The sequence below is a fragment of the Oncorhynchus nerka genome, linkage group LG26 (genome assembly GCF_034236695.1).
Source record: "Oncorhynchus nerka isolate Pitt River linkage group LG26, Oner_Uvic_2.0, whole genome shotgun sequence".
Lineage (NCBI taxonomy): Eukaryota > Metazoa > Chordata > Actinopteri > Salmoniformes > Salmonidae > Oncorhynchus > Oncorhynchus nerka.
Window position 1 is genome coordinate 35,067,108 of NC_088421.1, and position 22,740 is coordinate 35,089,847.

At 45.0% G+C, this 22,740-nt stretch overlaps 1 protein-coding gene across 1 annotated transcript in view; it reads right to left on the reverse strand.

Moving 5' to 3' along the window:
* The window catches only part of LOC115116122 (probable G-protein coupled receptor 139), a 35,536-nt gene that overhangs the window by 11,209 nt on the left and 1,587 nt on the right, over nucleotides 1-22,740 (reverse strand).

Here is a 22,740-nt window from a genome sequence, read left to right on the forward strand (position 1 = left end):
AGTGGGAGGAAAAGAGAGGTAGTGATGGAGGAGGTAAGGGATAAGGGAGTGGGAGGAAAGAGAGGTAGTGATGGAGGAGGTAAGGGATAAGGGAGTGGGAGGGAAAGAGAGGTAGTGATGGAGGAGGTAAGGGATAAGGGAGTGGGAGGGAAAGAGAGGTAGTGATGGAGGAGGTAAGGGATAAGGGAGTGGGAGGAAAAGAGAGGTAGTGATGGAGGAGGTAGTGATGGAGGAGTGGGAGGAAAAGAGAGGTAGTGATGGAGGAGGTAGGGGAGTGGGAGGAAAAGAGAAGTAGTGATGGAGGTGGTAGGGGAGTGGGAGGACAATAGAGGTAGTGATGGAGGAGGTAAGGGAGTGGGAGGAAAAGAGAGGTAGTGATGGAGGAGGTAGGGGAGTGGGAGGAAAAGAGAAGTAGTGATGGAGGTGGTAGGGGAGTGGGAGGACAATAGAGGTAGTGATGGAGGAGGTAAGGGAGTGGGAGGACAAGAGAGGTAGTGATGGAGGTGGTAGGGGAGTGGGAGGACAATAGAGGTAGTGATGGAGGAGGTAGGGGAGTGGGAGGACAAGAGAAGTAGTGATGGAGGAGGTAGGGGAGTGGGAGGACAAGAGAGGTAGTGATGGAGGAGGTAAGGGAGTGGGAGGACAAGAGAGGTAGTGATGGAGGTGGTAGGGGAGTGGGAGGACAAGAGAAGTAGTGATGGAGGAGGTAGGGGAGTGGGAGGACAAGAGAGGTAGTGATGGAGGAGGTAGGGGAGTTTCATGAAAAGAGAGGTAGTGATGGAGGAGGTAAGGGAGTGGGAGGACAAGAGAGGTAGTGATGGAGGAGGTAGGGGAGTGGGAGGAAAAGGGAGGTAGTGATGGAGGAGGTAAGGGAGTGGGAGGAAAAGAGAAGTAGTGATGGAGGGGGTAGGGGAGTGGGAGGACAAGAGAGGTAGTGATGGAGGAAGTAGGGGAGTGGGAGGAAAAGAGAGGTAGTGATGGAGGAGGTAAGGGAGTGAGAGGACAAGAGAGGTAGTGATGGAGGAGGTAAGGAATAAGGGAGTGGGAGGAAAAGAGAGGTAGTGATGGAGGAGGTAGGGGAGTGGGAGGAAAAGAGAGGTAGTGATGGAGGAGGTAGGGGAGTGGGAGGACAAGAGAGGTAGTGATGGAGGAGGTAGGGGAGTGGGAGGAAAAGAGAGGTAGTGATGGAGGAGGTAGGGGATAAGGGAGTGGGAGGAAAAGAGAGGTAGTGATGGAGGAGGTAGGGGAGTGGGAGGAAAAGAGAGGTAGTGATGGAGGAGGTAGGGGAGTGGGAGGAAAATAGAGGTAGTGATGGAGGAGGTATGGGAGTGGGAGGACAAGAGAGGTAGTGATGTAGGGGAGTGGGAGGACAATAGAGGTAGTGATGGAGGAGGTAGGGGAGTGGGAGGACAAGAGAGGTAGTGATGTAGGGGAGTGGGAGGACAAGAGAGGTAGTGATGGAGGAGGTAGGGGAGTGGGAGGACAAGAGAGGTAGTGATGGAGGAGGTAGGGGAGTGGGAGGACAAGAGAGGTAGTGATGTAGGGGAGTGGGAGGACAAGAGAGGTAGTGATGTAGGGGAGTGGGAGGACAAGAGAGATAGTGATGTAGGGGAGTGGGAGGACAAGAGAGGTAGTGATGTAGGGGAGTGGGAGGACAAGAGGTAGTGATGTAGGGGAGTGAGAGGACAAGAGAGGTAGTGATGGGGAGTGGGAGGACAAGAGAGGTAGTGATGTAGGGGAGTGGGAGGACAAGAGAGGTAGTGATGTAGGGGAGTGGGAGGACAAGAGAGGTAGTGATGAGGGGAGTGGGAGGACAAGAGAGGTAGTGATGTAGGGGAGTGGGAGGACAAGAGAGGTAGTGATGTAGGGGAGTGGGAGGACAAGAGAGGTAGTGATGTAGGGGAGTGGGAGGACAAGAGAGGTAGTGATGTAGGGGAGTGGGAGGACAAGGAGGTAGTGATGTAAGTGGGAGGACAAGAGAGGTAGTGATGTAGGGGAGTGGGAGGACAAGAGAGGTAGTGTAGTGATGTAGGGAGTGGGAGGACAAGAGAGGTAGTGATGTAGGGGAGTGGGAGGACAAGAGAGGTAGTGATGTAGGGGAGTGGGAGGACAAGAGAGGTAGTGATGTAGGGGAGTAGGGGGGAGGACAAGAGAGGTAGTGATGTAGGGGAGTGGGAGGACAAGAGAGGTAGTGATGTAGGGGAGTGGGAGGACAAGAGAGGTAGTGATGTAGGGGAGTGGGAGGACAAGAGAGGTAGTGATGTAGGGGAGTGGGAGGACAAGAGAGGTAGTGATGTAGGACAAGAGAGGGGAGTGGGAGGACAAGAGAGGTAGTGATGTAGGGGAGTGGGAGGACAAGAGAGGTAGTGATGTAGGGGAGTGGGAGGACAAGAGAGGTAGTGATGTAGGGGAGTGGGAGGACAAGAGAGGTAGTGATGTAGGGGAGTGGGAGGACAAGAGAGGTAGTGATGTAGGGGAGTGGGAGGACAAGAGAGGTAGTGATGTAGGGGAGTGGGAGGACAAGAGAGGTAGTGATGTAGGGGAGTGGGAGGACAAGAGAGGTAGTGATGTAGGGGAGTGGGAGGACAAGAGAGGTAGTGATGTAGGGGAGTGGGAGGACAAGAGAGGTAGTGATGTAGGGGAGTGGGAGGACAAGAGAGAGAGGTAGTGATGTAGGGGAGTGGGAGGACAAGAGAGGTAGTGATGTAGGGGAGTGGGAGGAAAAGAGAGGTAGTGATGTAGGGGAGTGGGAGGAAAAGAGGTAGTGATGTAGGGGAGTGGGAGGAGGTAGTGAGAGGGGAGGTAGTGATGTGTAGGGGAGTGGGAGGACAAGAGAGGTAGTGATGTAGGGGAGTGGGAGGACAGGAGAGAGGTAGTGATGTAGGGAGTGGGAGGACAAGAGAGGTAGTGATGTAGGGGAGTGGGAGGACAAGAGAGGTAGTGATGTAGGGGAGTGGGAGGACAAGAGAGGTAGTGATGTATGGGGGAGGGGAGTGGGAGGACAAGAGAGGTAGTGATGTAGGGGAGTGGGAGGACAAGAGAGGTAGTGATGTAGGGGAGTGGGAGGACAAGAGAGGTAGTGATGTAGGGGAGTGGGAGGACAAGAGAGGTAGTGATGTAGGGGAGTGGGAGGACAAGAGAGGTAGTGATGTAGGGGAGTGGGAGGACAAGAGAGGTAGTGATGTAGGGGAGTGGGAGGACAAGAGAGGTAGTGATGTAGGGGAGTGGGAGGAAAAGAGAGGTAGTGATGTAGGGGAGTGGGAGGACGAGAGAGGTAGTGATGTAGGGGAGTGGGAGGACAAGAGAGGGATGATTGAAACATCAAAAGGCAGTTTCAAAGGTCACACGCACTTTGAACCTGATGACAAACATTTTCCCTTTTTGTCTTTTCAAAGAGTCTGATTAGACCGAGCAACCAATCCACCAATCAATTCAATCTATTTAAGTTGTACGATCTACGATCCAATCTTGGCTATACACTTAGAAAAAAAGTGTTCTGCGGTTCTTTGGCTGTCCCTGTACCTGGTTCCAGGTACAACCCTTTTTCTAAGAATATTCTTTGTACCCTCTCTACAAAGACAGATTTAGAGTTTATTTCTTTATGTATCTCGTTTTCTGTGAACTAACACTTAAACATACACTGCTGTGTGCTTTCATAGATCAATACATTCCAAAAGAGAGATATGGAGGTGGAGAATATAAATATTTTAGAGTAGGAGAGAGAGGGTGAAGACAGTTAGAGATACTGAATGAAAAAGAGAGAGTGACAATAGAGGTAGAGATAGAGAGGGCAAACTAGAAAGAGAGAGAGAGAGGGCTAGGATAGTTAGAGAGAGAGAGATAGGATAGTTAGAAAGAGAGAGAGAGACGGAGGGGGTGATAATAGAGGCAGAGAGAGCGAGAAAAAAAGCTAAGAATAATTGTAGAGAGACAGAGAGAAACAGAGAGAAAGCAAATAAGAGAGAAGAGGAGAGAGTGGATAGAGAAAGAGATGCCGGGCCAGGTTTGTATTGATGCCACTGCAGTGCTGTGCTACTGCCTGATGAGACCTGTTGATTCCTCAGAGCACACTGTCTATTGAACCAAACCTTGTTGTTCAACTCCTGCTCTGCTCCCACTGTCTATAGAAGCTCTATAGCAACCTGGAGATGAGGAGAGAGAAAGAGACAGAGAGAGAGAGAGAGAGAGAGAGAGAGAGAGAGACAGAGACAGAGACAGAGACAGAGACAGAGACAGAGACAGAGACAGAGAGAGAGAGAGAGAGAGAGAGAGAGAGAGAGACCAAGAAGATGGATAGGAGATGAAAGAACCAGAGAGGGAGACAGAGTTTTGTAGGGAAGGATGAGGGAGAGACCAGGAAGTAAACAACAAGAAGAGGGGGGAGAGGAACGATGTAAAGAGAGGATGACAAGGGGAGGATGAGAGGAGGGGGATGGCCGGCAGATGAATGTCAGTTCCTGAGAGCTTTTCCACGACTACCTAATTGATTTATTTATTTAACTGTTATTTTACCAGGTAAGTTGACTGAGAACACATTCTCATTTACAGCAACGACCTGGGGAATAGTTACAGGGGAGAGGAGGGGGATGAATGCACTAATTGTAAGCTGGGGATGATTAAGTGGCCATGGTGGTTTGAGTGCCAGATTGGGAATTTAGCCAGGACACCGGGGTGAACACCCTACTCTTATGATAAGTGCCATGGGATCTTTAATGACCTCAGAGAGGTCAGGACACCCGTTTAACGTCGCATCTGAAAGATGGCACCCTACACAGAGCAGTATCCCCAATCACTGCCCTGGGGAATTTGAATATTTTTTAGACCAGAGGAAAGAGTACCTCCTACTGGCCCTCCAACACCACTTCCAGCAGCATCTGGTCTCCCATCCAGGGACCAACCAGGACCAACCCTGGTTAGGTTCAGAAGCAAGCCAGCAGTGGGATGCAGGGTGGTGTGCTGCTGACCAGGACCAACCCTGGTTAGGTTCAGAAGCAAGCCAGCAGTGGGATGCAGGGAGGTGTGCTGCTGACCAGGACCAACCCTGGTTAGGTTCAGAAGCAAGCCAGCAGTGGGATGCAGGGTGGTATGCTGCTGACCAGGACCAACCCTGGTTAGGTTCAGAAGCAAGCCAGCAGTGGGATGCAGGGAGGTATGCTGCTGGCAATAATGATTAGTTCTAACCCATAAACATTGACATGAGATCTAAGTCCTCCTTTAAACAGTGCTGTGTGGTATTGAGGATACTGTACACCTTCCTCAGTGTTTTCTTACAGCTTCACACTGCCTAGTTGGTTTTTATGTGGGTAACGGATACACTTTCAACACCAGTCAGAACTGTCACTGTGTCAACAGCTTTAAAAACACCTATCTTCCCACCTCTTTCTTCCCTCTCTCCCTCCTCCCTCCTCCCCTGTCATCTCTGGCTCATCTCCTCCCTCCTCCCTCTCTCCCTCCTCCCTCCTCCCCTGTCATCTCTGGCTCATCTCCTCCCTCCTCCCTCCTCCCTCTCTCCCTCCTCCCTCCTCCCCTGTCATCTCTGGCTCATCTCCTCCCTCCTCCCTCCTCCCTCCTCCCCTGTCATCTCTGGCTCATCTCCTCCCCGACAGGCCGCTGCCTGGTGGATATAACACTGGGCATTTCCTCCTTCTCTTCCTCCCTCCATCATTTCCCCAGACAATGCCTCACTTTAGAAGGAGGAGAGCATCCTCCGCTTTGTCTCCCTTCCAGAGAAGGGAGCCAAAGCCACTGTCCCTTCCCTCTGTCAACTCCGGTCCCTACATCCTCCTTTCCTCCTACTTCCCTCCATCCTATCCTCCTCTCTTTCTAAATTCTATCATACTCTATCCCTCTCTCCATCCTATCCTCCTCTCTTTCTAAATTCTATCATACTCTATGCCTCCCTCCATCCTATCCTCCTCTCTCCCTCCATCCTATCCTCCGCTCTCTCTCCATCCTATCCTCCTCCCTCCCTCCATCCATCCTATCCTCCTCTCTCCCTCCATCCTATCCTCCGCTCTCCCTCCATCCTATCCTCCTCTCTCTCTCTCTCCATCCTATCCTCCTCTCTCCCTCCATCCTATCCTCCGCTCTCTCTCCATCCTATCCTCCTCCCTCCCTCCATCCATCCTATCCTCCTCTCTCCCTCCATCCTATCCTCCGCTCTCCCTCCATCCTATCCTCCTCTCTCTCTCTCTCCATCCTATCCTCCTCTCTCCCTCCATCCTATCCTCCTCTCTCTCTCCCTCCATCCTATCCTCCGCTCTCTCTCCATCCTATCCTCCTATCTCCCTCCATCCTATCCTCCGCTCTCCCTCCATCCTATCCTCCTCTCTCCCTCCATCCTATCCTCCTCTCTCCCTCCATCCTATCCTCCTCCCTTTCTAAATTCTATCATACTCTATCCGTCCATCCTATCCTCCTTTCTCCCTCCCTCCATCCATCCTATCCTCCGCTCTCCCTCCATCCTATCCTCCTCTCTCTCTCCATCCTATCCTCCTCTCTCCCTCCATCCTATCCTCCTCTCTCCCTCCATCCTATCCTCCTCCCTCCCTCCATCCTATCCTCCTCTCTCCCTCCATCCTATCCTCCACTTTCCCTCCATCCTATCCCTCTCTCTCTCTCTCCCTCCATCCTATCCTCCTCTCTTTCGAAATTCAATCATACTCTATCCCTCCATCCTATCCTCCTCTCTCCCTCCCTCCATCCTATCCTCCTCTCTCCCTATATCATATCCTTCTCTCTCCCTCCATCCTATCCTCCTCTCTCCCTCCCTCCATCCTATCCTCCTCTCTCCCTACATCCTATCCTCTCTCCCTCTCTCCCCTCCCTCCATCCATCCTCCATCCTATCCTCTCTCCCTCCATCCATCCTCCTCCTCTATCCTCCATCCTATCCTCCTCTCTCCCTCCATCCTATCCTCCTCTCTCCCTCCATCCTATCCTCCTCTCTCTCCCTCCATCCTATCCTCCTCTCTCCCTCCATCCTATCCTCCTCTCTCCCTCCATCCTATCCTCCTCTCTCCCTCCATCCTATCCTCCTCTCTCCCTCCATCCTATCTCCCTCCATCTCCCTCCATCCTATCCTCCCTCTCCCTCCATCCTATCCTCTCTCCCTCCATCCTCCTCCTCTCTCCCTCCATCCTATCCTCCTCTCTCCCTCCATCCTATCCTCCTTTCTCCCTCCATCCTATCCTCCTCTCTCCCTCCATCCTATCCTCCTCTCTCCCTCCATCCTATCCTCCTCTCTCCCTCCATCCTATCCTCCTTTCTCCCTGACACACAGGCAGTCATGCAAACACAGACACACACATAAATAAAAACGCACACCCACAAGTACACACAAACAACGCACACCTCCCCAGTGAGGCAAGCAGATCAATGACCCAAATATAAAATATCTTTATTAGAGATAAATACATTCACCACACTCCCTAACAACATACAGTATACATACGCAAAACTCCCTGACTACATTCAGTATACATACAGTATACACACACCAAACTCCCTGACTACATACAGTATACACACACCAAACTCCCTGACTACATACAGTATACACACACCAAACTCCCTGACTACATTCAGTATACATACACCAAACTCCCTGACCACATACAGTATACATACACCAAACTCCCTGACCACATACAGTATACACACACCAAACTCCCTGACTACATTCAGTATACACACACCAAACTCCCTGACTACATACAGTATACATACACCAAACTCCCTGACTACATACAGTATACATACACCAAACTCCCTGACTACAGTATACATACACCAAACTCCCTGACAGTATATACACAAACTCCCTGACACCAAACTCCAAATGACTACATACAGTATACATGCAAAGTATACATACACCAAACTCCCTGACCACATACAGTATACATACACCAAACTCCCTGACTACATACAGTATACATACACCAAACTCCCTGACATACAGTATACATACACCAAACTCCCTGACTACATTCAGTATACATACACCAAACTCCCTGACTACATACATCAAACTCCCTGTATACATACACCAAACTCCCTGACTACATACAGTATACATACACCAAACTCCCTGACCAAACTGACTACAGTATACATACACCAAACTCCCTGACTACAGTATACATACACCAAACTCCCTGACTATACATACACCAAACTCCCTGACTACATACAGTATACATACACCAAACTCCCTGACTACATACAGTATACATACACCAAACTCCCTGACTACATTCAGTATACATACACCAAACTCCCTGACCACATACAGTATACATACACCAAACTCCCTGACCACATACAGTATACACACACCAAACTCCCTGACTACATTCAGTATACACACACCAAACTCCCTGACTACATACAGTATACATACACCAAACTCCCTGACTACATACAGTATACATACACCAAACTCCCTGACTACATACAGTATACACACACCAAACTCCCTGACTACATACAGTATACATACACCAAACTCCCTGACTACATACAGTATACATACACCAAACTCCCTGACCATACAGTATACATACACCAAACTCCCTACATTCAGTATACATACACCAAACTCCCTGACTACATACAGTATACATACACCAAACTCCCTGACCACATACAGTATACATACACCAAACTCCCTGACTACATACAGTATACACACACCAAACTCCCTGACTACATTCAGTATACATACACCAAACTCCCTGACTACATACAGTATACATACACCAAACTCCCTGACTACGTACAGTATACACACACCAAACTCCATGACTACATACAGTATACATGCAGTATACATACACCAAACTCCCTGACCACATACAGTATACATACACCAAACTCCCTGACTACATACAGTATACACACACCAAACTCCCTGACCACATACAGTATACATACACCAAACTCCCTGACTACATTCAGTATACATACACCAAACTCCCTGACTACATACAGTATACATACACCAAACTCCCTGACTACGTACAGTATACATACACCAAACTCCCTGACTACATTCAGTATACATACACCAAACTCCCTGACTACATACAGTATACATACACCAAACTCCCTGACTACATACAGTATACATACACCAAACTCCCTGACTACATTCAGTATACATACACCAAACTCCCCCTGACCACATACAGTATACATACACCAAACTCCCCCTGACCAAACATACAGTATACACACACCAAACTCCCTGACTACATTCAGTATACACACACCAAACTCCCTGACTACATACAGTATACATACACCAAACTCCCTGACTACATACAGTATACATACACCAAACTCCCTGACTACGTACAGTATACATACACCAAACTCCCTGACTACATTCAGTATACATACACCAAACTCCCTGACTACATACAGTATACCTACACCAAACTCCCTGACTACATACAGTATACATACACCAAACTCCCTGACTACATTCAGTATACATACACCAAACTCCCTGACCACATACAGTATACATACACCAAACTCCCTGACCACATACAGTATACACACACCAAACTCCCTGACTACATTCAGTATACACACACCAAACTCCCTGACTACATACAGTATACATACACCAAACTCCCTGACTACGTACAGTATACATACACTAAACTCCCTGACTACGTACAGTATACACACACCAAACTCCCTGACTACATACAGTATACATGCAGTATACATACACCAAACTCCCTGACCACATACAGTATACATACACCAAACTCCCTGACTACATACAGTATACACACACCAAACTCCCTGACCACATACAGTATACATACACCAAACTCCCTGACTACATTCAGTATACATACACCAAACTCCCTGACTACATACAGTATACATACACCAAACTCCCTGACTACATACAGTATACATACACCAAACTCCCTGACTACATTCAGTATACATACACCAAACTCCCTGACTACAGTACAGTATACATACACCAAACTCCCTGACTGTATACATACACCAAACTCCCTACATTCAGTATACATACACCAAACTCCCTGACTACTACATACAGTATACATACACCAAACTCCCTGACTACATACAGTATACATACACCAAACTCCCTGACTACATTCAGTATACATACACCAAACTCCCTGACTACATACAGTATACATACACCAAACTCCCTGACTACGTACAGTATACATACACCAAACTCCCTGACTACATTCAGTATACATACACCAAACTCCCTGACTACATACAGTATACATACACCAAACTCCCTGACTACATACAGTATACATACACCAAACTCCCTGACTACGTACAGTATACATACACCAAACTCCCTGACTACATACAGTATACATACACCAAACCCCCTGACTACGTACAGTATACATACACTAAACTCCCTGACTACATACAGTATACATACACCAAACTCCCTGACTACATACAGTATACATACAGTATGCATACACCAAACTCCCTGACTACATTCAGTATACATACACCAAACTCCCTGACTACATACAGTATACATACACCAAACTCCCTGACTACGTACAGTATACATACACCAAACTCCCTGACTACATTCAGTATACATACACCAAACTCCCTGACTACTTACAGTATACATACACCAAACTCCCTGACTACGTACAGTATACATACACCAAACTCCCTGACTACATTCAGTATACATACACCAAACTCCCTGACTACATACAGTATACACACACCAAACTCCCTGACTACGTACAGTATACATACACCAAACTCCCTGACCACATACAGTATACATACACCAAACTCCCTGACTACATACAGTATACAAACACCAAACTCCCTGACTACATTCAGTATACATACACCAAACTCCCTGACTACATACAGTATACATACACCAAACTCCCTGTATACATACACCAAACTCCCTGACTACATACAGTATACATACACCAAACTCCCTGACTACATTCAGTATACATACACCAAACTCCCTGACATACAGTATACATACACCAAACTCCCAGTATTACAGTATACACCAAACTCCCTGACTACATACAGTATACATACACCAAACTCCCTGACTACACAGTATACATACACAAACTCCCTGACACCAAACTACACCAAACTCCCTGACTACATTCAGTATACATACACCAAACTCCCTGATCACATACAGTATACATACACCAAACTCCCTGACCACATACAGTATACACACACCAAACTCCCTGACTACATTCAGTATACACACACCAAACTCCCTGACCACTACACCAAACTCCCTACAGTATACATACACCAAACTCCCTGACTACATACAAAGTATACATACACCAAACTCCCTGACTACATACAGTATACATACACCAAACTCCCTGACTACATTCAGTATACATACACCAAACTCCCTGACTACATACAGTATACCAAATACACAAACTACACCAAACCCTGACTACATTCAGTATACATACACCAAACTCCCTGACTACATACAGTATACATACACCAAACTCCCTGACCAAACATACAGTATACATACACCAAACTCCCTGACTACATACAGTATACACACACCAAACTCCCTGACTCAGTATACAGTATACATACACCAAACTCCCTGACTACATACAGTATACATACACCAAACTCCCTGACTACATACACAAACTCCCTACTACATTACAGTATACATACACCAAACTCCCTGACTACACAGTACATACACCAAACTGACTACACATACACCAAACTCCCTGACTACATACAGTATACATACACCAAACTCCCTGACTACATACAGTATACACACACCAAACTCCCTGACTACATACAGTATACATACACCAGTATACATACACCAAACTCCCTGACTACATACAGTATACATACACCAAACTCCCTGACTACATTCAGTATACATACACCAAACTCCCTGACTACATACAGTATACATACACCAAACTCCCTGACAGTATACATACACCAAACTCCCTGTACAGTACAGTATACAGTATACATACACCAAACTCCCTGACTACACAGTATACATACACCAAACTCCCTGACTACATACAGTATACACACACCAAACTCCCTGACTACATACAGTATACATACACCAAACTCCCTGACTACATACAGTATACATACACCAAACTCCCTGACTACATACAGTATACATACACCAAACTCCCTGACTACATTCAGTATACATACACCAAACTCCCTGACTACATACAGTATACATACACCAAACTCCCTGACTACATACAGTATACATACACCAAACTCCCTGACTACATTCAGTATACATACACCAAACTCCCTGACTACATACAAACTCCCTGTACATACATACACCAAACTCCCTGACTACATACAGTATACATACACCAAACTCCCTGACTACATTCAGTATACATACACCAAACTCCCTGACACATACAGTATACATACACCAAACTCCCTGACCACATACAGTATACATACACCAAACTCCCTGACTACATTCAGTATACATACACCAAACTCCCTGACTACATACAGTATACATACACCAAACTCCCTGACTACATACAGTATACATACACCAAACATACAGTATACATACACCAAACTCCCTGACTACATTCAGTATACATACACCAAACTCCCTGACTACATACAGTATACATACACCAAACTCCCTGACTACATACAGTATACATACACCAAACTCCCTGACTGTATACATACAAACTCCCTGACTACATTCAGTATACATACACCAAACTCCCTGACCACATACAGTATACATACACCAAACTCCCTGACCACATACAGTATACACACACCAAACTCCCTGACTACATTCAGTATACATACACCAAACTCCCTGACTACATACAGTATACATACACCAAACTCCCTGACTACATACAGTATACATACACTAAACTCCCTGACTACATACAGTACAAAGTATACACCAAACTCCCTGACTACATACAGTATACATACACAAACTCCCTGCAGTATACATACACCAAACTCCCTGACTACATACAGTATACATACACCAAACTCCCTGACTACATACAGTATACACACACCAAATACATACAGTATACATACACCAAACTCCCTGACTACATTCAGTATACATACACCAAACTCCCTGACTACATACAGTATACATACACCAAACTCCCTGACTACATACAGTATACATACACCAAACTCCCTGACTACATTCAGTATACATACACCAAACTCCCTGACTACATACAGTATACATACACCAAACTCCCTGACTACATACAGTATACATACACCAAACTCCCTGACTACATTCAGTATACATACACCAAACTCCCTGACTACATACAGTATACATACACCAAACTCCCTGACTACATACACAGTATACATACACCAAACTCCCTGACTACATACAGTATACATACACCAAACTCCCTGACTACTGTACAGTATACATACACCAAACTCCCTGACTACGTACAGTATACATACACCAAACTCCCTGACTACATACAGTATACATACACCAAACTCCTGACTGATACTACATACAGTATACATACACCAAACTCCCTGACTACATACAGTATGCATACACCAAACTCCCTGACTACATTCAGTATACACCAAACACCAAACTACACCAAACCCTGACTACAGTATACATACAGTATACATACACCAAACTCCCTGACTACATACAGTATACATACACCAAACTCCCTGACTACATTCAGTATACATACACCAAACTCCCTGACTACATACAGTATACACACACCAAACTCCCTGACTACAAATGACTACATACAGTATACATACACCAAACTCCCTGACTACATACAGTATACATACACCAAACTCCCTGACTACATACAGTATACTACACCAAACCCTGACTACATACAGTATACATACACCAAACTCCCTGACTACATACAGTATACATACACCAAACTCCCTGACTACATACAGTATACATACACCAAACTCCCTGACTACATACAGTATACATACACCAAACTCCCCCTGACTACATACAGTATACATACAGTATGCATACACCAAACTCCCTGTATACATACACCAAACTCCCTGACTACATTCAGTATACATACACCAAACTCCCTGACTACATACAGTATACATACACCAAACTCCCTGACTACATACAGTATACATACACCAAACTCCCTGACTACAGTATTCCAAAGTATACATACACCAAACTCCCTGACTACATACAGTATACATACACCAAACTCCCTGACTACATTACAGTATACATACACCAAACTCCCTGACTACATTCAGTATACATACACCAAACTCCCTGACTACATACAGTATACACACACCAAACTCCCTGACTACGTACAGTATACATACACCAAACTCCCTGACTACATACAGTATACATACACCAAACTCCCTGACTACATACAGTATACATACACCAAACTCCCTGACTACATACAGTATACATACACCAAACTCCCTGACTACATACAGTATACATACACCAAACTCCCTGACCCTGACCAAACTCCCTGACTACATACAGTATACATACACAAACTCCCTGACTACATACAGTATACATACACCAAACTCCCTGACTACATACAGTATACATACACCAAACTCCCTGACTACATACAGTATACATACACCAAACTCCCTGACTACACCAAACTCCCTGACTACATACAGTATACATACACCAAACTCCCTACTACAGTATACATACACCAAACTCCCTGACTAAACTCAAACTCCCTGACTACATACAGTATGACATACACCAAACCAAACCCTGACTACATTCAGTATACATACAGTATACATACACAAACTCCCTGACTACATTCAAACTCCCTGACTACATTCAGTATACATACACCAAACTCCCTGACTACATTCAGTATACATACACCACACTCCCTGACCACATACAGTATACACACACCAAACTCCCTGACTACGTACAGTATACATACACCAAACTCCCTGACTACGTACAGTATACATACACTAAACTCCCTGACTACATTCAGTATACACACACCAAACTCCCTGACTACATACAGTATACATACACTAAACTCCCTGACTACATACAGTATACACACACCAAACTCCCTGACTACATACAGTATACATACACTAAACTCCCTGACTACATACAGTATACATACACTAAACTCCCTGACTACATACAGTATACATACACCAAACTCCCTGACTACATACACCAAACTCCCTGATACAGTATACATACACGAAACTCCCTGACTACATACAGTATACATACACTAAACTCCCTGACTACATACAGTATACATACACCAAATTCCCTGACTACATTCAGTATACATACACTAAACTCCCTGACCACATACAGTATAAACACACCAAACTCCCTGACTACATACAGTATACATACACCAAACTCCCTGACTACATACAGTATACATACACCAAACTCCCTGACTACGTACAGTATACATACACCAAACTCCCTGACTACGTACAGTATACATACACTAAACTCCCTGACTACATACAGTATGCATACACCAAACTCCCTGACTACATTCAGTATACATACAGTATACATACACCAAACTCCCTGACTACATTCAGTATACATACACCAAACTCCCTGACTACATTCAGTATACATACACCACACTCCCTGACCACATACAGTATACACACACCAAACTCCCTGACTACGTACAGTATACATACACCAAACTCCCTGACTACGTACAGTATACATACACTAAACTCCCTGACTACATTCAGTATACACACACCAAACTCCCTGACTACATTCAGTATACATACACTAAACTCCCTGACTACATACAGTATACATACACCAAACTCCCTGACTACATACAGTATACATACACCAAACTCCCTGACTACTGTATACATACACCAAACTACATTCAGTATATACACCAAACTCCCTGATACACCACAAACTCCCTGACCACATACAGTATACACACACCAAACTCCCTGACTACGTACAGTATACATACACCAAACTCCCTGACTACGCACAGTATACATACACTAAACTCCCTGACTACATTCAGTATACACACACCAAACTCCCCCTGACAACATACAGTATACATACACTACAAACTCCCTGACTACATACAGTATACATACACCAAACTCCCTGACTACATACAGTATACATACACTAAACTCCCTGACTACATACAGTATACATACACTAAACTCCCTGACTACATACAGTATACACACACCAAACTCCCTGACTACATACAGTATACATACACCAAACTCCCTGACTACATACAGTATACAAACACCAAATACTGACTACACAGTATACAAACCAAACTCCCTGACTACATACAGTATACATACACCAAACTCCCTGACTACATACAGTATACAAACACCAAACTCCCTGACTACATACAGTATACACACACCAAACTCCCTGACCACATACAGTATACACACACCAAACTCCCTGACCACATACAGTATACATACACCAAACTCCCTGACCACATACAGTATACATACAGTATACAAGACTGTGGGAAACCTAACTAGTGACTACACTCATGCATCAGGACTCTGTTAACAGTAAGCACAGGAGCTGCTCCCTGGTGAGACGTTGGTTAATTGGTTGTGAATTAAAAGGTACAGAGAGTTATTGACATCAGGGATCAACAGCAGTAGAACAGCTGCAATGGCGCACGCATAAACTCTTAAAGGGTTCTTCAGCTGTCCCCACAGGATAACCCTTTGAAGAACCCTTTTAGTTCCAGGTAGAACCCTTTTGGGTTGCATGTAGAACCCTTTCTACAGAGGGTTCTACATGTCACCAAAAATGTTCTACATGGATCCAAAAAGAGTTGTACCTGGAGCCAAAAAGGGTTCTCCTATATGGGGACAGCTGAAGAACCCTCTTGGAACCCTTTCTTCTAAGAGTGTATAGCTGTAGGACCTAGTATAGCACTGTTTCAGATATCCCTCATGGTATGACTCAACACTGTTTCAGATATTCCTCATGGTATGACCTAGCCTGGCTACACCATGACTCAACACTGTTTCAGATATTCCTCATGGTATGACCTAGCCTGGCTACACCATGACTCAACACTGTTTCAGATATCCCTCATGGTATGACCTAGCCTGGCTACACCATGACTCAACACTGTTTCAGATATTCCTCATGGTATGACCTAGCCTGGCTACACCATGACTCAACACTGTTTCAGATATCCCTCATGGTATGACACTCAGCCTGGCTACACCATGACTCAACACTGTTTCAGATATCCCTCATGGTATGACCTAGCCTGGCTACACCATGACTCAACACTGTTTCAGATATCCCTCATGGTATGACCTAGCCTGGCTACACCATGACTCAACACTGTTTCAGATATCCCTCATGGTATGACCTAGCCTGGCTACACCATGACTCAACACTGTTTCAGATATCCCTCATGGTATGACCTAGCCTGGCTACACCATGACTGAACACTGTTTCAGATATCCCTCATGGTATGACCTAGCCTGGCTACACCATGACTCAACACTGTTTCAGATATCCCTCATGGTATGACCTAGCCTGGCTACACCAGGACTGAACATTGTACTTTTGTGTGGTCTAGCCAGGCTAGGTAACACCAACCATAAACAAGAATCCCCCAAAAAGGATGTCCTCTCAATAACATGCAGTAGAGACGGTCAAACTATCTATGGTATAAGAAGACATTATTTCATTTCCACAACCACCACATAAAAGTCCTCAATCATTTTTATGACACCTAACTCTGCTGTATCAATACCTAAACGTATACTTGTGTTTCATTGCGTTGCCTAGGCTACAAACCATAACTTCAATACAACAACAGAAAAGTTGAGTTCCTGTTAGTCACACATAAGCATAGACACAGACTATAACACATCCCCGGCCCAGTGTTGCGGTACTGTAGGGTACTGTGATGTTTGCTGCTGCCTGAACACGCTGGTTTAGTTCCCATAGAGCAGCAGCCTCGTGAGGCAGAGAGAGAGAGCGCCTGTTAAGAACGGGTGAGCGATTAATTAAATAGGTGGCAATTCGTCATAGCTCTGTCGTCTGGCTTCCTCACTCAGGTCTCAGGGTGCCACTTCACTGACTCTGCTGTTATTAATCTCTCTTCCTCTCTTTGTCCTTCTCTCTCTTCACCTCTCTCTTTCTCTTCTAATTTCTCTATCCATTTTTTTTTCTCACTTCTCTCTTTTTTCTCTCCATGTTCACCTCTCTCGATCTGTCGTTCTATCACTCCGTCGTTCTATCGCTCTGTCGTTCTCTCGCTCTGTCGTTCTCCCACTCCGTCGTTCTATCACTCTGTCGTTCTCTCGCTCTGTCGTTCTATCACTCCGTCGTTCTATCGCTCTGTCATTCTCTCGCTCTGTCGTTCTCCCACTCCGTCGTTCTATCACTCTGTCGTTCTCTCGCTCTGTCGTTCTCCCTCTTCACCCCTTTCTCTCTCTTTCCCTCCAACTTCACCTCTCTCTCCTTCTTCATCTCTCTCTTTCTCTTTCTCTCACTCCTTTTCTGGCTCTTCACCTCTCTCTCCTTCTTCATCTGTCTCTTTCTCTCATTCCTTTTCTGGCTCTTCACCTCTCTCCTTCTTCATCTCTCTCTTTCTCTTTCTCTCACTCTCCTTTTCTGGTTCTGCACCTCTCTCCTTCTTCATCTCTCTCTTTCTATTTCTCTCACTCTCCTTTTCTGGCTCTGCACCTCTCTCTCCTTCTTCATCTCTCTCTTTCTCTCTCTCCTTTTCTGGCTCTGCACCTCTCTCTCCTTCTTCATCTCTCTCTTTCTCTCACTCTCCTTTTCTGGCTCTGCACCTCTCTCCTTCTTCATCTCTCTCTTTCTCTTTCTCTCACTCTCCTTTTCTGGCTCTTCACCTCTCTCCTTCTTCATCTCTCTCTTTCTCTTTCTCTCACTCTCCTTCTCTGGCTCTGCACCTCTCTCTCCTGATACAATTCTCTCTCCCTTCTCACCTCTCTTTCTCTCCTGATTTTCCTCTCTATTTAAACTTCTTCCTCGTTATCTCTCTCATTCTCAGTTTCACTTTTCACCCTCAAGTCTGTTGCACATCTTTTTCTCAACACCTCTTATCTTTGTCCTAGAAATAACATTCTCTTTCTCACATCCTCTCATCATGCACTCTCTCTACCTCCATCTTCACATCTATCCATCCCTCTCTCTTTATGTCATTCTACATCGAGGTCACTGTAAGTAACCTAAAGACAAGATGATTTACATACGCACCCAAAGCCCACAGCAGTCTCAGAACAGACTAATGGCACAGTGTGTTAATTACATCCCACGGGGCAAACACTGGTTGAATCAATATTGTTTCCATGTCAGTTCAACAAAATTACATTGAACCAATGTGGAATAGACGTTGAATTGACGTCTGTTCCCAGTGGGAGTGCGACTAACTCCAAGCTACAACACAGACAAATAGGTATCTAGGCAGCAATATTATTACTCCAAATGAACATTACAGTCAAGCTATCAGTCCAGGTCAGATGGAATGATATGTCAGCAAAACTACTGTAGTAGAACAAGTAAAAATCAACCATTTAAAAGTCAGAAGATTCAAACTCCTTCCATCTTCCAAGGATTCAGCATTCAGGGCTGCAAACATAATTGATTGTGGTCAGCTACTATAGTATAGATTTACCTTCCAACAGAAAAATGGAGCCTGAGGAGGTTAAAGGGGCTTTCTTTCTTCAAGACAGCAGGCGACGTGCAGGAAACAGTTTTATGATAGTTTGGCATACAAAGCACTTCTATTACCTTGAATTGCAGATTCCCTTATTGAGAACAGAGTGTACATCTTGACATCTCTTACTCCTGATCCATTGTAATAGAAAGTAGGACATCCCTTATGAAACTCTTATCAAACACAGATCACAGTATTACTGCTCAGAATAAGGGCCAGTCAATTCACTCCACACTCTACTTAAAACTAGCATTGAGTGCAATAGCCTCTTTAAGTGAACGCATTTAAAACATGCAATGTTGAAAATAAAACGGGAGTATAATACATTAAAGAACGCAGGGTAATAGCTTTAGAATTGAGGGTTACAATCTTTTTTCCCTCTTGAAACAAATTGAGGTGAAGTTCTAGTCTGGAGCTGAAGCAGAGTGAATATATCGGCTATAGCCTCAAGGGCAGAACATAGACTTTAATCATAGATTGGACATCAGCATTTGTCCTGACCCCTAGCCTCTCTCTCCCTCTCACTCTCTAGCCACCACAACACATAGAACAAGACCAGAGGTAATATGTGACATATACAGAGCATTCGGAAAGTATTCAGACCCCTTGACTTTTTCCACATTTTGTTTTGTTACGGCCTTATTCTCAAAACATTTTCCCTCATCGATCTACACACAATACCCCATAATGATGAAGCGAAAACAGGCTTTTAGAAATTGTTGCAAATGTATTAAAAATAAAAAACAAAATACCTTATTTACATAAGTATTCAGACCCTTGTCTATGAGATTCAAAATTGAGCTCAGGTGCATCCTGTTTCCACTGATCATTCTTGAGATGTTTCTACAACTTGATGGTAGCCCACCTGTGGTAAATTCAATTGATTGGACATGATTTGGAAAGGCACAAACCTGTCTATATAAGGTCCCACAGTTGTCATAGCAAAAACCAAGCCATTAGATCGAAGGAATTGTCTGTAGAGCGCCGAGACAGAATTGTGTCGAGACACAGACCTGGTGAAGGGTAACAACAAAATGTCTGCAGCATTGAAGGTCCACAAGAACACAGTGGCCTTTATCATTCTTAAACGGAAGAATTTTGGAACCACCAAGACTCCTATAGCTGGCCACCCGGCCAAACTGAGCAATCGGGGGAGAAGGGCCTTGGTCAGGGAGGTGACCAAGAACCCGATGGTCACTCTGACAGAGCTCCAGAGTTCCTCTGTGGAGATGGCAGAACCTTCCAGATGGACAACCATCTCTGCAGCTCTACACCAATCAGGCCTTTATGGTAGAGTGGCCAGACGGAAGACACTCCTCAGTAAAAGGCACATGACAGGCTGCTTAAAGATTGACAAAAGGCACCTAAAGGACTCAGACCATGAGAAACACGATTCTCTGGTCTGATGAAACCAAGATTAAACTCTTTAGCATGAATGTCAAGTGTCACATCTGGAGGAAACCTGGCACAATCCCTACGGTGATGCATGGTGGTGGCAGCATCATGCTGTGGAGATGTTTTTCAGCAGAGCAAAGTACAGATGAAAACCTGCTCCGGAACTCTCAGGACCTCAGACTGGGGCGAAGGTTCACATTCCAACAGGACAACGACCCTAAGGACACAGCCAAGACAAGGCAGGAATGGTCTTCGGAACAAGTCTCTGAATGTCCCTGAGTGACCCAGCCAGAGCCCGGACTTGAACCGGATCGAACATCTCTGGAGAGACCTGAAAATAGCTGCACAGCGACGCTCCTCATCCAACCTGACAGAGCTTGAGAGGATCTGCAGAGAAGAATGGGAAAAACTCCCAAAATACAGGTGTGCCAAGCTTGTAGAGTCATACCCAAAAAGACTTGAGGCTGTAATTGCTGCCAAAGGTGCTTTAACAGAGTACTGAGTGAAGGGTCTGAATACTTATTTAAATATGTTTGCGACAATTTCTTAAAACATGCTTTTTATTTGTCAATAAGGGGTATTGTGAGTAAATTGATGAGGATTTAAAAAAAATCCATTTTAGAATAAGGCTGTAACATAACAAAATATGGAAAAGGTCAAGGGGTCTGAATACTTCCCGAATGCACTGTAATTACAGTGATTAAATGTCACTATTTTGACACATTCTAATGAGACCCTGTTGCCCAGACTGGGTAAGTGTCCATCCATAGACCACACAGTAGGGAAGCAGACACATAAAATCTGTCTTGTGAATGAACTCACCAATAAGTCTTTACAGAAATGATGAAGTACTGTAAGTAACCCAACAACACGATGGCTTGTAGGCTATGCACCTGAAAGCCACGGCAGTCTCAGTACAGACTAATGGTACAGTGTGTTCATTTAAGTGTGTCTACCCGCAGCTATAACACAGACGTAGTTCTCTAGGCACAATGTGTTCTACTCCAAACACATATTACAGTCAAGCGATCAGCCCAGGTCTGAACTGACCCATACGTCTTTGGATCAGACATGACTGGAATGCATCAATATCTTTCAGAGGTCAGAGAGCCGGTTAACACACAGTATGTCCTAGAGGTCAGAGAGCTGGTAACACACAGTATGTCCTAGAGGTCAGAGAGCTGGTAACACACAGTATGTCCTAGAGGTCAGAGAGCCGGATAACACACAGTATGTCCTAGAGGTCAGAGAGCTGGTAACACACAGTATGTCCTAGAGGTCAGAGAGCTGGTAACACACAGTATGTCCTAGAGGTCAGAGAGCCGGTAACACACATTATGTCCTAGAGGTCAGAGAGCCGGTAACACACATTATGTCCTAGAGGTCAGAGAGCCGGATAACACACATTATGTCCTAGAGGTCAGAGAGCCGTGTCTGTGAAGGAAAGACAATCCCAAATGATGTCCTAGAGGTGGCAT